The sequence below is a fragment of the Cupressus sempervirens genome, chromosome 8, assembly GCF_028749045.1.
Source record: "Cupressus sempervirens isolate cs-2001-9-10 chromosome 8, ASM2874904v1, whole genome shotgun sequence".
In the NCBI taxonomy this organism is placed as follows: Eukaryota; Viridiplantae; Streptophyta; class Pinopsida; order Cupressales; family Cupressaceae; genus Cupressus; species Cupressus sempervirens.
In genome coordinates, this window is record NC_143125.1 from 837,214,430 (window position 1) to 837,220,501 (window position 6,072).

The following is a 6,072-nucleotide window of genomic DNA, read 5'->3' on the forward strand; positions in this document are numbered from 1 at the left end:
GTCCAAATTGTCAACACATGTCAAACAAACTATGAAACTTTTACATGTCGGTGAAATAATAGATTGAGCAAGCATTAAAAACACACTAGAGTTCATTATGAAATGGTAGTCTTGAAATTATCGTCAGATCCTACGGATGCTGATTTTTGTTCAATATTAATATTTATTGAAATAAGAAAAGCCCAGCAAAAATTGTCTTAGCCAATCAGAAATTTGAAATTCATATATAATAATCTTATTTTTTTAATCTAACCTTTCAAACTTTGGAATATGATAGGTGGATACGAGGAAAAAAAAAATAAGGGAGGTCAACAGAAAACATTAGTTCCTTGTCTTATATTAAGACAAAGACTAATAAATGAAAGTAGAATACAAATATATTTCCATCATAACATGATGGATAGAAGAAATGTTTATTTTGACACGTTACTTATTACAAATTAATAAAATAAAATATGATAGACCATAAAAACTTTAGCGAGCTATCAACTTAGGGAGAGCTGAGAACAATCTAGTTGACTTAGAAACCACTGAGATGAGTCCTTTTACCATCCAAAAGTAACACCACCCTACCTACAACTAAAGGCAAACAAAGACCCTAGTCCCCTACAACAACGATCCCATAGAACCATGCATCACAATATATTATCCTAGAGCGATGAAAAGATGTGCCACTGGTTGGCAGTACATAGAGAAATTGGCTACACTACGACTTTGGGGCCCTTGTTCTCCTCTTCCTCTGTCATTTCTCGCCAGAGATTTCTTCGAGGGACCTACCATTGGTCTCGGGCACAAGAAACGTGAAGATGAAACCCAGAGCATTGGTAAAGACGAGTATCGTGAGAGCAGTCTTTAGGTGCTTGTTACTTTGAGCAAGGTACCCAGCACCAAAAGCGCCAACGATGGCCCTTGCCTTACAACTCGCCGCTGATATGCCGTGGCATGTCTACCGGAATCTCGCCGGAAACAGCTTGGCCGAAACAATGAACGTAGTGCTGTTGGGCCCGAAATTGGCGAAGAAAAAGGTGAGCGCGTACAAAGCAAGGAACCCAACTCTGTCATGTCTCCAGTCGTCGTATTTGATGGCGAGCACGAACATGAAGAGCGACATGAAGAAGAAACCGACGACCTGAATGACAAAGCGGCCGATATGGTCGATCAGGAATACAGTGAACCAGTACCCCGGGATTATCGACATCATAGCAATCCTCGCCTGCAACAACCCTTAAACATTATATCCTAAGGAAAAGAATTAACAATTTAATGGACCATTCTTCAACATCATAGAAAGATTAAGAAAACTTTGACTTTTGAGAATAAATAAGTCTGCAAATCAAGTCTAAGCCGACTGCTCTTCCTTCCAAAGGATTATGCCTTAATGTATGATGTTTAAGCCATCCCTTTTTATGAATAGGAATAGAAATAGGAAATTAAAAATATATTTTCTATTTTTCATTTAATGTGTCAATTGGAATAAGGAATAGGAATACATATTCTCATTTTGCTCGTAAAATGAGCTTGTCCATTCCAAAAGATAGTTGTATATTGAAATAGTCATTACTATTCTCAATTCCTATGTCTACAACCAAATGGATCCATTATTGTGTGATGTTTAAACCGTCAGCTTTTATTCCAAGGATTAAACATTAGTTTGTGATGTCTACGCCGTCCACTTTTACCACAAGAATCAATTCTTAGTGATGTGATGTTTAAGCTGCCGGCTTTCATCCTAAGATTCTTGTGATGTTTAAGCCGTCTGCCTTTGTTCTAAGAATATGATGTTGAAACCATTACTCACCTGCGCCCATGCAATCGTCTATACTTCTTGTATTGCTCCCATTTTGCTAGAACTAGGAATCCACCCGACGGCCTTGAATAAGTCCTTCTGAAACAGGTTTTGGCTGTAAAAGGCGCTGTCGAGAAGAAACCAGGTGGTAGTTGTGCCGAGCAAATGCAGCCCATGGCGGCTGAGGAACTTGACAAAAAACAATCCGTATTCCAGCTCGTTTGACTCTGTTCTGCTTTGGTTTTCCTCGATGTTGACTTTAAGAATTTTGGACATTTCCACTGCCGCCTTTTTTGCGTTCTTTGCAACCAGGGCAGTGTAGCGCGCTGTCTGGGCATTTTTATTCGCCAGTAGAACTTCAGCGCTGCCAGAATTGCACCGAACACGAGGATAATCCTCCACATGTAGTCTGCCGCATCGACTGTCGTGCCTTTCGGATGGCCTTCCTCATACTTTCGGAAGGCCGCTAAGACGACGAGAGAGACTAGACCGCTAGTGAGGATGCTGAAGCCTTGCATGGCGAAGACGGTAGTGAGGAAGCTGTTGGAATATTTAATGCGGTTGTTGTTTGTCCCTGGAGTCAAATGCTCACCTACCACTCTCGAACGTTCAGAAAATTTATTACGGGCAGGTGAGTTTTCAAATTCACAAATGAGGAGGAAAACTTTTTTGGTAGAAGACAAAAAGGATTGTTCACGTTCATTCGACCAGTGGAAGAAGTCAAATGTTGCAGGAAGGCAGAGTAGAGAAAGAAAGAAAAGGTGATCAGCAGATCAGTTGTTGCAGAGACAAAATGAATCGTTGTTGTGCTTGCAGTTGCACGTGCTTCTTCTTCATTTTGTAAGTTTGTAGTTTATTGGTTTTAACCTGTTGAAGTAGTGATTGCTCTAGGTGTTATTGTATGCAGCCATTAGAGCTACAAATTTGAAATTTTATCAGTTTAAAGTTTAGGGCTATTTTAAGATTTTCTGGTTGAAGCCGAATGCTCCAAGATCTTGTATTAGTTTGAATCAAAGTTAAATAGAAAGCAAATAGGCATACTTGAATCTATTGCTCTTTCCTTGTTCATTGCATTTGATAAGTTTATTGTTGAGTATTTCAAGCTTTGGGTCTCTGGTTTTAATGGTGAAAATTTTCATTTCATAAGTCTACAATCAGTATTGGCTTTGGTAGAAATCATTCTCTGCAGTGGCTACTGAGTTCCCTTGGTGCCTTTTTCTAACGAGTTCCACTCTCCTATGGGTACCAAGTTGCTCTTCTACCGACTTCACTCGGTATCTTCATCTACCGAGCTCCACTCTCCAGTGGCTACCGAGTTCACTCGCTAATCACACCCTACAGTGTCTACCGAGTTCTTCATCTACCGAGTTGTTTTCTCTTCATTTACCGCACTCACTCGGTAAACACTCCTACCACTCGGCAAACACTCCTGCCACATGATTGTCGCCGACAACGGATAATCTCCGCCTATGCCGAACCCTAACCAGAACCTGAAGAAACACAGTGTCGCCATCATTCCTCCCTTGGATTTGCTGAAAGAGAGGCCTTCTGCGATGGAGCAAACAATCAAGAGCATCAGCGTAATTCTGTACACTTTCTTACGCCCCATCTTGTCGCCTAAGAACCCGAAGAACAACTGTCCTGCCAGTGTTCTGCAGAGGGCCATGCCCGTGACTCCAGACGCCATGCCTTGCGGCAACCCGGGATGTTTCTGATGGGGATAATATATTCGTCCGAGAAGTTTGGTGAGAGTTGTTATGCAGAAGAGATCGTAGGCGTCGGTGAAGAAGCCCATTCTAGCAATCACAATAGCCGTGAAATGATACCATTGCGTTTTGGCAATGTCCAATGCATCCAACACATCTAGCTGCTTCCTTGCCATGCTTGCAAATCCACACACCTACAGCCAAGGACAAATACAAAGCATGTTAGATTGGTCATTTCTGTTATACCAAAACAAAAGATGGACATGTTAACATCCAATACAATCACTAAACTTATAGAAAATAAATGAGACTGTTGAACCATGTCAGAATTCCTAAAGAATGAGGATTCAAAACAATGATACCACTTGTTGAAACCATGGTTACTGTTGTACAAATTAGACTCGCAAAAATATTTTCGAATTCTAAAAGAAAACATTAACAATTAGTACAAAGTGTGTCATTGATACAACCACTAGACTTATAGAAAACACATGAGAGTGTTAAACTATGTCACAATTCCTAAAGAAAGATGTTGACAATTTGTCCAACCATCTCCGTTCGACAGAAGATTTAAAACTGTGATACCACTTGTTAAAGTGCTGGTTGCCATTGCAGTAAAAGATCAAAAGATCATTATATTGTTGCACTAAAAGATCCATATGTTAATATCTGATATGACCACTAACTTACAGGAAAATGTCACGAACTCCTACGAAAACCGTTAATCCAATAAAATTAACATAAGATGAGAGAAACTGGACCTCCCACCCTGACCGATTGGGCGAGACTGTTCTATCTATTATTAGAGATAAACGTACCTCTCAAAAGTTGCAGAACTAATCTTAAGCTCCAGAAGTATTTGCTTGATGAGATAGATCCATTCATCGAGTCCATATGAAGACTTTTTATTCTATCCGAATATACTCTTGATTGACAACAATACCCTGTCATCTTCATTGGTTATCTTGGTTTTACAGCCCGAATTGAACGCACTAAGAGAACATGCTTTCATATATACTTTATACTCTTCGTTGTAGACGTTAACTTTCGGACTATTGCTTCGTGTTCTCAGACATTACGTAGATGAGCCCACTTTCGCACTGTTTTCACAGGAGACAAATTCAATTATAGATATTTTTCAAGTTGTTTATCATCCACTATATTACTGTTTCCACTCAATTTTCCAGTCTCAATGACTCAAGTTGGCTTGTCTATCCTAATCATTCATTTTAAATGGTTGTCCCCTTATTTAAGCCCAATTAAATAAAAGAACTTACCTAACCATGATTAATTTACTTAGCCTTGGTCCTACTGCTAGCCTTCAAAAAATCTATAAACTCTAAGTCATTTACAACATAATCATCCATTGTCATTAGCATCATAGTTGTAGGCATTTTAATTTCATAGCATTTCTTTATATCATAATTATGATTTTTATAGCTTAATTGTCATCTAGAATCACATTAAACCACTAAATTTCTATTCTAGAAGTTGACACTAACTGTGTACAAATCTCAGAGTACATTGAGCCCTTTTAGTTTGGAATCCATGCGTCAATTTTGAGCTTTTAATTTGACATTTACATTGTCTTCTTCATTCTTTTCATGTCAATTTGAGTGTTAAATGTAATATTTCATGAAGATACTTTTAATGGTATACAAAAATTGGCATGCAAGTTTTGAGGAAAAACCCAATGGTGCAGGAGCACCTAGTGAGAAACTAGGAAAATTAGGATAGGATCATGTTTTTTTGTAATAATTCTCTTTGAGACAACAAACCTAGTGAGTTTTAGCCTAAGGAGACACTAGAATAAGGTTGAAATATTAGGGGATTGTCCATGTAGGCTTTTTTTCCTTGCAGGGCTAGTTAACTAGGAAGGTCAACATTGGTCAACACTTGGTCAAAGGGTTGACTGGGAACTTGTAACACCATTTCTGATCAAGACCCACCCATGGTTGTGATTTGGAATCAATGGATGAAGATTTGAGAGAATCTGGGAAAAAGATGTAAAAGTTGCATAAAATGGGAAAAAAAAAAGTTGTAAAATTGCAACTTTGCAACTTTGCTAGATGGGGTTAAACTCAGTTATGGGAGCTCCCAACTGATCCAAGAGGTCCTATTTAAAATGTAATCAACCAATCATAGGGGATTCTATCCCTTTTTGCAAAATTTGACACTTTGTGTGTTGCACAATATTGTTGTTCTGTATGGTCACAATTAGTAACCTGAATAAAATAGAGTGGCATGGAGTAGATTAGCTTTCTCATATATTTGTATATGTTTAATTGATTTCTCTTAGCATTTTAGAACAATAGTAGATCAGTTTGTATATAATTAAAGTATTTTTGGTTTCTTCTTTACATCAAGGGTTTTGAAGCACTAATGAATCAATCTTGTCAAACCATGACCTAAAACACTCATAGTTCATTGGGATGATTAGGAATTTTATATTAGACATGTTCCTTTCTATGTAATTTCAATTTTTCATTCTTGGGTTCCATAAACTTGAGAAAATAATTGATCACTTGGAGTGTTAAGCCATGGGAAGAGGATTTTTGTGTAGTTTAAAGACCTTGTGAG

The 6,072-nt window shown here is 38.3% G+C and overlaps 1 pseudogene; it reads right to left on the bottom strand.

The window, feature by feature from the left end:
* Positions 1-645: 645 nt before the first annotated feature.
* Positions 646-3,668, bottom strand: LOC149545017 (putative inorganic phosphate transporter 1-7; annotated as a pseudogene).
* Positions 3,669-6,072: the final 2,404 nt, after the last annotated feature.